Raw genomic sequence first — 12,243 nt, forward strand, 5'->3', positions numbered from 1 at the left:
AATTTAAATTTAAAGACAGAGACCCATCCCACAGAAGCTGAAATCAAGACTCTAGAGATCCTGTGCTACTGCCCATCCCTAACCCTCCCCTTCTCTGCAGACTGCACCTGATGGTCTCTTGGAAGCCTTTGCAACTCTGATGGCTGAAAAATAACTAAAAATTATGTCTTAGCTTCCTGCAGTAGCTGACAGCTTGAAACAGTAGTCCTATTTAAACTGCCGGTATTCAGCAGGGCTCTGAAACAAAGATGAATGCTTAAATATCAGTGCTGCCTAACTAATGATAATGTTTCCCAGAATTCTGGCAAATATGCAATTGCCACAGTGCCTCCCAGCTCTCCGCAAGTGCCAAACCCATCCCACTTGTTCCCTGCCCGACTGTCACAGCATGCAGCACCCCCTCAACTTCTACCCTGCAGCAAAGACACAAAAACTTGAAACTTGAAGGCTGGGTATAACAAACCAAACTTTGCATTAAAAACCCCAACAGTGCATGGTATTCTACCTATATTATTTACACACTAAAAATACAGCTTCACACTGAAAGGTACCTCTATAAGTAAAAAGAGATTAAACCACAGCATACAGTGCTCAGCTGGCAGCAAATGAACTGGGTATTACACTTGAAGGAGCTGCCAGTGTAATCTGAGCCCCTTTTTCCATAGTATGTTTAGGCTACAACACTTAGAGGCTAGACCTATACTGGAAAAACCCTTGTGGCAAAGAAGTAACAGGGAAGAGTGCAGAAACAGCAAAACCACTGTTCCCAGTGTAGCTATTACTGGCATGACAGCGTTCTGGCTGGACCAACAGGATCCACACCACTGCTCCTACCTATCTTAGATGGGGTGACCAAAACAGCCTGGAGCATTCATTTAGTAAAACCAGGGAACCACAGAGATATGACTGTATTTTACAAGTATGTCAAGTGGAAACAAACCCTGGAGAAACCACATCAGCGAGAACACAGCAATAGTCTAAATGTGGACAGCTTATGCTCAATATTAAATACTTTAACCATTAGAGAAGCAAGTCTCTGGAAGGGCCTTTTAACAGTTGCGGTGGAAGTAAAATATCTAGCTCATTGTGAGCACACTAAGCTTATGAAAGGGTCTGCGTGATATGGTTTCATGCAATAGCACAAGAATAACCCCAAGTGCCCTAGGAGGTAATTTCCAGCCTTGTGTTTACACAGCCTGGTTTCTGCCTGAGGTATTGTTGTGTTTTACTTCACAGTGCCAATCCCAGCCACTTCACACAGCCTACAACGATTCCAGCAGAAACTGCACACTGTAACACATGGATCTGATGTTCTAAAACACCTGCAAAGGACTTAGAGAAACAGAGAGATGCCAGAGACACAGAGAGCCTGGGAACCAACCCCGCTAGCCCCTGCCTGCTACAAGAGGGTTTTATCTTCAGAGAGAAGGTGTTCTGGCAAAACACTGGCACTGTAACCAGACCAAAACCTTCTACCAAACCATCCCTGAGCCTTCTTCTGACCTATCTCACCCAGTTTTAACGTACTGTCTTCTCCCCACTGCCTCTTCCTGTTTGATTTTTGCAGCAATATTTCAATTCTGCTTTTGTGAAGTTATCACTTACCACTGCGAAAACACCTACAGTGTCAAGCTTTAGCTTGCAAAGCCATACAGGAAGAACAGGGAGCCTAGATGAAACACTTCTTTTTGTACAGAAATATTTTGCCAGCTGCAACAGGAAAATGATACGTGGAAATAGCAGTGTAATGAAACCCGAGCGAAATATTGAGGCTTTTTAAACATTTCTCTCATTTCTGAAGGGCTTGATTCAAAGCCTCCTGAAAGCCAAGCAGTTATTTATATTACTTGCATGATGGGATCACCCTGGAGCACTTTTTCTGGAGCAGGATTTTGCAGTGCCAAGTGTCACGTGCCAGACCAAAGAGGCTGTGTCACAGTGAACTTATCTTCCCCAGCCTTTAGACAGTTCTCCTCCGCAAGGATATGGGTCTAGTGACTTAAACGCATCAAGTATAACAACCAATCCATAGCTTTCTGACATAGATTAACACTGATATCCAATGCTTTTCTTCTCCTAACCTACTGCCATGGTCACTACCACTGTAGACACAACTTCCTTGCTGTACGTGTTTTGACACAGGTAGAACAAAGATACGTGTGCTCCAGAACCCATGTACAAACACACTGAAGGGAAACCTGTAGTGTGAATTTAACTTAGCAAGTAATGCTATGAGTTGAATCACAGAACATCTCTACCCGTGTTCCTGAATCTTATTCTGGATATGTTGCCCAAGAAGAATTTAACCAAACATTGCTACTCAGGTATGAAGCCAGCAGCTTCTAGCTAAATCTAAGACTTTGACGAGACTGCGTCATCAGTTTGAGAACCAAATTGAATAGATATAACTGTTTTGGTTGTTTCCTATCCTCTAATTTGCTAAAATGACACATTTTACTGAATGGATCATCTCATAAGCCAAGAAGGTGGCAGACATGAAGAAGAAATAAGCAGCTTTAAGTTCTTCAACAGCTGTAGCTTTGTTTTGAAACACAAATAAAAATATTTACATACTGTATCACCAAAATAGAAAAGGCAGAAAACATCCTAATGAGGTCACTATCCCCAAGAAAGAAAAGAGGACTCTTTCCTTTCAAGCTCTAACCCACAGAGGCAAAGAATGCACCTTTGTCTCATTCTAGCGATTGATCACCCACAGGGTTTGGGAAACCGTTCATGCTTACATGCAGGATCTGTACCTGTGGACAGGTGAAGACTGTCAGGTGCCTCTGCCTGCAGTGATCCTGAAATCTCAAGAGCCTGAAGTGGGTGCAGGCACTTCTGCACTGGTTCAGCAGCGTTTATGAGCTCTGACACATTTATCTGCTGCTTCGAGACACGTGCTGATGCACAGACATGTCCTACACAGCCAAATGGGTTGCTGGATCTGATAACCACGAGGCAGGACTCCATCCTGCACACATCTTCATGCCCTAAACAGGCCTCAAGGGATTTAGACTCAAATTTCGCATACCCAGAATGTAGCCCTACTTTTAATTAAACCCTGACTGACTTTCAGAAAGGCTTAGACTCTAGTGCTGGGCAGGACAGCAATTATGCTTTTAGAAAAACCCTGTCTTTTCAAGTTGTCAGACAAGGAGGGTAGGCTGATGTCTCTCTCTAGTCTGCACAGATGAAATTCGGAGCATGTGATTCCTTCATGTGCAGTTGGTTATGCCATGCAGCCTTTTGGCCATTAGGATACTGTTCCATCCTGACTGCCAGCAGTGTGCTTCTACATACTAGATACGCCCCAAGAGTTTGTAGAACTCCATGCTGACAAAAATTTTCTTCAAGACTGCTTTAGTTAACAATATTTACCCCTCTTATTCAGTGGGGCAGTCTAGAGCTGGTTTTTTCAGCAGCAAGGTCATCTAACGCAACCTTCACATCCAGCTGCTCATACCCATTCCCAAATTGTCCTTCCTAATTGCACTGCTATGAGTTTGTGTTTGCTGGTACTGTGCACTGGTTCAGGGAGCTGGCTGGTTATTTTTCATCTGAATGTGATAGACCTTCCATCCCAAGCACATCTGCAGACAGTGTTGTATTAGTACAACCAAGATACCTACAAGCAGAAGGAAAATTTCAGCTTTGCCATCAAGACAAATGTCCATGAAACTGCAGCACCAGTATTGTTTCTGGGTATAAAAATGCATCTGCAGTGATCTGGAGCTTCCTAGTCCACTGCAGAAGACAGAAATTCTGATGAAAGGTAATCAACACAGCCTTCTGCAAAAGCAATGATTGCTCAGCGTGTCTGAGTTTCCCAGCACTTTTAAGATGACAGCTTTCATGGCTTCTGATGGAAGAGACTTTAATTAAAAGAGGGGAAAAAAAGTAGAAAAGAGATGGCAATTTTTTGTTACCTGACACTGATACATCCGAATCAGGCATGTACAATAGCCAGGACAAAAGCAATTCCTTCCTTCTGGCTGAAACATGAGCTTGATCAAGTTGGTGTCCAAAGCAGGGTTAGCTTACATTTGTTGACTTTGAAGTCTATCATCTCCCTTACTTTGACTGGAAACCTTTGTGTCAGAGTGTTTATGTGACTCTGAAAGGCAGTCAAGTGCAGTAGCTGCTCTGAATGTTTGAGATGAAGTGATACATATGCCCACCCCCGCTCAGGGAAAAAGGAAAAGCTCATCATTATTATTAGTGGTCCCTTCCTACAGCAGCACAGCACATCCTGGTTATAACCACAGTACAATCTGGTTATTTTTCTGGGCTCTCCAGAAAGATCTGCTACAGGTCCTTGGAGCATCAGTTCAGCAAAGGCTAGGAAGTTCCTTGTGCCCTGCTTCTTGCCCAGCTTGCACATGTCCTCCAGGGCATCAGACTCTAGCACTGTGCATGGGCATGACAACAGGAAACATCTCGCCAGATGTTAAAAGACATTACCAAAGATGCTCACGATGGACCCACTTCAGTCAAAGTGATTCAAGTCAATTTTAATCACATGTAAGAATCAGCAAGCAGGAAATCTTGTTTGAGGTCACTGATTTTAATCTGGGTTTATATTTGTTTCTAAGAGAGGGCGAGTCTCAGACTTGCAGGAATTAAGACCTGTTTACTTGCATCTGAACACAGCTCAATGCTATGGTTTTTTCCTCAGCTAGAAAGGAGGAAAGTGATGTGCATTTAAGCAATTCTACAGCTGATACAAATCAGAAATCTGAATGTGCCCAGGGTGTTTTCTACTTAGTATGCTATGTTTACTTCATGTTGCTAGTGTATACCCCCTTGAACATTCATACAAATGCAATTTAAAAAAATAGAAATAAAATGATGTCTTTATGTGCTAGATTAAACCAGCAAACATTAAGTTGAAAAGGGGTTTAGAATGCAGAAAAGCACCAGAGATGACAACAACAAAAAAAAAAAACCAAACCAAACCAAACCAACCACAACAACACAGAACTCTTCTTATTCAGCTACTGAACTGAGTCAACTCTTGAAAAGAATAAGCAGCTTGAGACCAATAGCCAGTCTGGGGATGACGTCAAAACTTCAGAGAAGTTGCAATCTCAGAGAATTCTTTCTTACTGAGCTAGTTCAGTTTGTAATTTGATTATGAGGAGCCAAAGGAGGGCAGGTGGGGAAATAAATCTACTACATCACAGGCAAGACAAATTACTTTGCACAAAAAGCCTGAAGAACAACCTCAACATAAGTAATGCTAGTTGTTTATATTTTGCAAGGCACTCACATATCACTCTGCTGTGCTTTACATCACTTCAGAATTTCGACAGACGCTCACAGCTCTAATATTTTGTTTTACGGCAAATAAAGGGCTTAAATTTGACTTGATGATCTTAAGGGTCTTTTCCAACCTAAATGATTCTGTGAAATATTTACTTGCCTACATGAATAAGCTCTAAGTGAAAACTTGCACTAAAAGTTCCCTTTAACATTCCAGAAATTTCACCTGCAGAAGGTACACATGAACTGGCAATAAGAGTGCAGTATCCCACAGGTCATACAGAGGAGAAACACCAGCGATACTCTAGCCAGCTTTAATCTGAAATCACTCAGCAGCAAGGAGGAGGTTAATCAGTGACACTAGAATTAGGGGAAGTGTTTTCATAGAACAAAATAGAAATACCTAAAACTACGGTTGGGGGAAGAGAGGTATCTCATTCAAGTGACTAGTTTCAGCTGAAGTGCATCGTTACTTCAGTAATTACAAGTGAAGGGTTAGTGGTTGTAAGGGAGTCAGTGTTGTTTAGAATCATTCTGTGTGGCAAAGACACACAGTGAGAAATAACACATACACAATCAGATCACACATTTAGGAATAGTTGCATTGAGAGAAGCAAGCAGTGCGAGAAACCCTCCCAGGGAGCAAGCTTTCCACTGCCGCCAAGACACTGGGACCAGTTAAGCACATTTCCTCTCAGCCCTCCGTGAGGAAGACAGGCAGCCACTGTGCTGGACTGCATGCTCCCTGCCAAACGTTTGCTGTTTAAGGGACAGAGGTGCCCCTCTCGTAGAGGCACAAAGTAGGGCAGATGTACAGCATGAGTCATTTAACAGACATAGCTTCTTGATTTGAAAGTAGATGATGTGCATCGTGAGTTATCAGCGCAAAATCAGCTTCACGCAGACCCATGCTCTATTTCTCTTGCATATTTCCAAAGCGTATTTTCACTTAAGGTCTGATTTCTCATTTCCTGGTAACCACAGACCAGTTTCCCTGGATAGAAGCCAAGGCTACACAAAATTTCTTGCTGGCACTAACACATACAGCATATTGTTAGGAGAAATATAATCTTTGTGATTTAAGGAGAACTTCAGTTCTAGAAGCAGCCATGAGATCAGGTCACTGCAGTGTGAGACCAATAAAGTGATTTACATAAATTATCACTGAACCTTGCAGATAGAGCTGCTAATGGTAGCTTTGGTCCAGACAGCAGAGGCCAAGGAAGCGTTCGTTAATAAACAGAAGTTTGGTGCTAGCACTAAGCCCCTCGTCAGAAAGAGGCATAGAAGAGCAGGTAGCTTTGCACTTTCTCGATTGACAAGAGGACAGAAAAAAATTTTCAGAATCCTATTTGAAGCAGCTATGCACTCAATCGGGTAACTCTGTATCATCCTGTTTAAAAATGTTTCTGGACAAATATGAGCAAAGAGGAGTCTTTCCTTAACAAAACACAGATTGCTAGTTTTCCCCTCCACAAGGCGTCTTGGATGTACAGCATGGGAGTTCTTTTCTCTGAAGTACATGCATCCAAGTATTAGGTTTTATTTAGCATTATATTTTAGTTTAATGGCATGAAAAACATGTACTGATAAGAAAAAAATTCCATCATCAAGGGAAATAACAACTGTCAAGTCACCTGGGATTCTTCTCCCTAAGACCTTGCATAGTGAACCGAGACCCAGGGATCAGCACTACAGTGGGCTTATTCCACTGTGGTTCTCAACACACAAATGAAACCATGAGTTTCCTTTCCAAGCAGTCTCCAAAAGGCTCCCACACATTGGAGCTGTCCTCACAAAGCAGGTCAGCTCTGACAGTAAAAGCTTCAGAAGGACAAAGCGGAAGTTTCACAGAGGAACGTTTGCAGAAGGGTCAGAAACATCCCAGAAGAATGAGATATAATTTTGAATTGCAGAGATCTCTGAAGCATGACCACACTGTGGTTTTATCAGAATTGTAATTGAGTGCTCCTGTTTCTAGTCTGGATATGGGCGAGAAAGCAAGCGTTTGGCCAATCTGCACAGGCAATATAGGCAGGCAATTAAAACAAGCTTTTTTCACCAGCAGTTCTGGATAGTGCCAACTCTTTCTCCTCATTTTCCTGGATTCAACCACGTTTAGCGGTTCCAGTTTAAAAGCAGGTAGGTAACTGAAGTGCAGTATCATGCTATCAGTTCCAAAGGAGCATTTTGTTCTCTGTTTCAAGGAGTATGTACGTTAATTTCCACAGGTACTTTGTGGTTCCAGACAGGAGTCGCTCTTGAAGTGCTCAGTGGGTGCCAGGTCCACTCCCCAGATAAACTGTATGCCAGCACCTATTCTTTATCGCCCAGTTAAACAGGGGTCCACCCACCCACCTGCATACAGCTTCCAGGGTAGTCAGAACAGACTAGCAGGAAAGTAAAAATCTCTCCAGGAATGACATTAGCCACATCCATTCCTGCCTCAGCACATCACAGAGGTCTGAAAGAGCCCAGGATCCAGCTTTGTCATCTTAAACTGTCTTCTACCACTAGACAGGAACATGTCTTGGAAGAACAAGTACTCCATGCTCTCAGTTTGGAAGAACCCTAGTTTAATTCAGGGATTAGTCACTGTGGGAAGCAAAGGGATGCTGAGCCAACAGCAGAGTCAGCTGTACTCTGAGCTTTACAGCTGCAAACGTCACTCTCTCTTATTCCACTTTGCCAGCAGAATTGGGAGATAAAGGCTGATTCTTTGCTGAACACTCAAGACAGCCTTAAGAGCCACAATATCAGCAGAAAGCAAGCCCCGTGCAGTCCATATTGAAATATTTGTAGTGATACAGTCTGAAAGCAGGACCAAGATTGCTTTAGCTTTAACAATCTGCTGCAGTCTCCATACAAGCAGGGATCTCATGAAGAGCTGTCAAAGCAAGTGAATTTCTACAGTACCAGCTCAGTCTGATCTATCTTGTAAGGACATGGATTCCTCTTTGAATTCCCCCTTGCATTCCTAAAAGGAGCAATGTTTAAGGCCTGGAGCAGGACATTGCCGCCAAAACAAAGCAGTCACTTTATGCTTATCAGTAGCTGTGATGCACCCAGGTAGAGCAGAACCAATCAGCCCTATGCCTCACACCAAGGGGAGGAGCAATTTCGATTTAGAGCACTCTCTGCTACTACTTTGCTATGCTAAATTCAGATAAGATACTGGTGCAATTCAAAACTTTCACCAAAAAGGTGAGTGGGGAGAACATCACCATTTAAAATTGTCAATGTAGCTTGCAAGTTCAAGGCAGAGACTGTTTTGGCGTGAGTTTCAGTAGTATCTGGTATACAGAAGCTCAGTGGCCAAGTCCAGATGCAAACTATAAACCACAGCAAAGAGGAAAACTGCTGGTAAGGTCCAACCCTTGCTTTTCTCTGTACGAGTGCATTCTTTCCTAGGTCCTGAAAGTTCCACTTTCCACTGAACAAAAGCATATACCTTGGGAAGGTGATAAATTCAAAAGGATCTTTTTGTCAGGAAGATAACTTTCCTTCTATTATCATAGTATTGCTGCTTACCTGCATAATGCAGCAATAGTGCTCTTCCGCACGTCTGATCTCCAGAAGTACAATACAGAAAACCACTCCAGCCTCTTGGCGTACTGATGGAGTAGAAATAGCTCCTCTCCAAACAAGCACTGCAGCGTTGACGGGGTTATTCTGTTGCACTTTTATCCCATCTATCCTGCTGAGTAACTCTACCTTCAGGGAGAGCACTTGACACATAGCACACCACCACGGTGCTCCACTGCTGTTGACACCAGGAAAGTACCACCGCTTTTTAGAGCTCTCCAGGTTCAAGGTACCTAAGCCACTACTGCAATAAAGTCCCATAATGACTCCATGGAGCAGTACAGAAAAGTAGTATAGAAAATCCCTCCACCATATAACCCAGTCACTTAGACGGTGTTTCCATCTCTCTGCACAGTCATTGTCACCCTCGGTAAAGTGTGTGTCAGCTGTTTTACCCTCAGTGTGCCTGAACTGCTATATTGTACCCAGGGTAGACATGAGAAACTAAACCAGACTTGGCCTTGGCCACGCAGCAGGAAATCTCAGAGCCCCAGGGTAGAGATCTAGCCACGGGCCACCATCACCCCTGCTCCCCAGACAGCTGCTCCCTTCCCCTTTGCAAAGGAGAGACGCATACTTTGAAGCTGAGTATTGAGTTACTTTGAGCACCGTTTCATGCTCCGTCGCAAAGGGCTGGGGAAAGCAGGCGGCGTGACCCACGCAGGAAAGGAAAGAGCAGAAACAGCCTAGGGGGGATTTGGCCGGGGTGGGTGCTGCGGTGTGCTGCCTTCCTGCGGGCAGGCGGGGGCTGCGATGCGCTGTTGCCACCTGGTGGCACCGACAAGAGCGAACCGGGTTTGCTTCTAAAACCACTGCCCAAGAGCCATCAAACCTCCCAGGCGGCGCGATCTGTCCGGCGAGGGTGCTGGAAGGGCTCTCCAGACCCACTGCACGCGTGGGAGGGGGACAACAAGGTGGAAATCCCTGAGATGCTGCAGGCTGAGCCAGCCCCAGGGCTCGGAAAACAGCACTCGCGTCCTCATCTCCTCATCTCCATCGCAGACCAGGAGCCACACACCCCAGGGACTGGAGGACATCTCACAGCAGGCCAAACCACACAGCTCTGCTCACCTCTCTGGGGGGTGCCTGCACGGCCTCTCTGACAGCAGTGTCACAAGTTTCTCAAGAGGTACTGAACAACATAAATCTGCGTGCTTTGAGTAATCCACACAGAAAAACCCATCAACCACTTTCTTGGAAGAGTTTCACAGTCCAGAGCAGGTAAGATGTAGAGCAATAGCTCCTGAAGTCCTTCATGGTTTCTTTTTGCCATACATAGTTACAGCTCCAGGCAAGCCTGCAGAGGCACTAGATGCTGTCTACTCACTGGCATTCTTTGCTTTTATCAGTAAACTGAGCTCTGGGCTGGTACCTGGTACCAAGATGCCCTATCACACTTTTTAATCCCTCCCCACCACCACACCTTTCTGTCTGACCCAAGTAAGTATGCAGCAGGTGGGGATATGGTAAGACAACTGCAGCACTTTTACCTTCAAGTGGGGAAACAACTATGAGATGTCTCACTAAAGAGTTTCTTGTTCTCAAAAGCATCTGGTGAAGGGCAGCAAACAGCAGGAGAGCACGCTACAGGATCCCTCGTGCCTCACTCAATGCTTTCTAGCAAAAAGTAAAAGCTCTGTTACTTTAATGGAACATTTAAGAACACATCAGTTGAAAATTCTTGTAACAACTATTCATATTCTTCTCTGGACTTCACAGAAACGTAGCCAGGTGTATCAGCTTCCTGGGCAAAAGCTGTCAATGCCTGCATCAAGATTTCTCTTTTACAAGAGAATTACATGGGTATCTCAAGCAATGTTTATGCCACACTATCAGCAGAACCTGACAGTTTTCTGAAATAATTACTTTTTAACAGAAAGAATGTTAAGCAATTTTGACCCACTTATCTCCAACAAAGGCTCCAGTTCTGTGGACAGGAATGGAGCAGGCTTCATAGTCAGGCAAAACTTGACTTGGGAACAGGGACTGCAGTACAACTTAATTTTAAGTAGCTTTCAGAACTGAGGTGGGGTTTAGGGGTGGGGGATTGTTGAACTGAAGGCTTGTTTAAATACTATAATGGTTTTGTCACCAGCTTTTAACTTAATTTTTCTTTGTTCTGGATGTTCATCCTTCTGCTTTAACAAAAATAACTAGAAAAGGGAAAAGAAAAAAAATTAACTAAAACAGCTTATCCCATTGAAAACAATACTTAAAAAAATATTTTATTAAATAAAGTTTAAAAAATAACTTTTAAAGTTATTTAAGTAAGTTATAAGAAAGCTATTGTGAGGAGAAACCCCAACAGCATACACAAACATCTTTGGTTTTTAGCCTTATTTCCCCACAGCATCCAGGCTTGGGCAGCCATACAGCACATACACGTGCTTACACGTATATGTATTTGTCTCTTTCCTGCTCATAGTTTTTGACCAGCTTTTAATCAGCCTAGGGAGTAGGAACCCCCAAAGCATGAAGTTCCTACAATTTTGTAAAGCCAAACGTAAGAACAGGTGAAAACATACTAATAGTGCTATGAAGGAAAAGGCTAACCAGTGGTGTCAGCACTGGCACAGAAGAAAGGGACGGCAGCAAGGCTGGCTCTGCTCCATCAGCCATACTCACTCCAGGATCAAGGTAGTCCTCCGTACTACTCCGACAGAGCTGGGGGAGCTGCCTGCTTACACTGATGACCAGAGTCAAGAAACAACACAGTCCTGCCCAAGGCTCCCTTTCCCATAGCCCTGCTTCCCAGGGCCAGGTGAAAGCTTTAACCCTAAATAGCAAGCAACAGACCTTTCCTAGGCCTGGGAACTCCAGCATATAATTTAACTCTCTGCTGCTTTCCTCTAGCTGAAATATCTCCTTTTTTGGCACTTGCTTAGCTGGATGTTTTTAAACATAGATCTCTTGGGGGCAGGGACCGGGTTTCTTTCTGTGGAGGCCCAGCTCTTAGCACAATGCACAGATAGCTTCTGGGTCCCGAAGCAACAATTTTATATATATATATACACACACACAACTTGTAGTATGTTTGTTCCGTAGACACAATTGCTAATGTTAAAAAAAAAAAAAAGCACTGGACTGCTAGGAATACAGCACTGACTAAAAAACGGGGCAGCAAGGACAGTAAGAAGCCAGTTCTATTTTCCCTTGGCTCCGGCTTATAGAGTCTGGGAATCAAATCAAATGGAGATGGTGATGGATACACACATGTCATTGACAGCCATGGAGAAGTCAGGGAAGCCTGCTTCCCCAGGGTCAACAATTTGTTTCTGCATTCTTTTAAGCACATTAAAATAATCCTCTCCCCACACAAGAAAGTCACAGAAATAACTGCCTTACAACACAGCAATCATCTCCAGCCCTACACATATAACTTGCCCAAACCAA

This window comes from Tyto alba, unplaced genomic scaffold, assembly GCF_018691265.1.
Source record: "Tyto alba isolate M040663 unplaced genomic scaffold, T.alba_DEE_v4.0 Super-Scaffold_10, whole genome shotgun sequence".
Taxonomy (NCBI): Eukaryota; Metazoa; Chordata; class Aves; order Strigiformes; family Tytonidae; genus Tyto; species Tyto alba.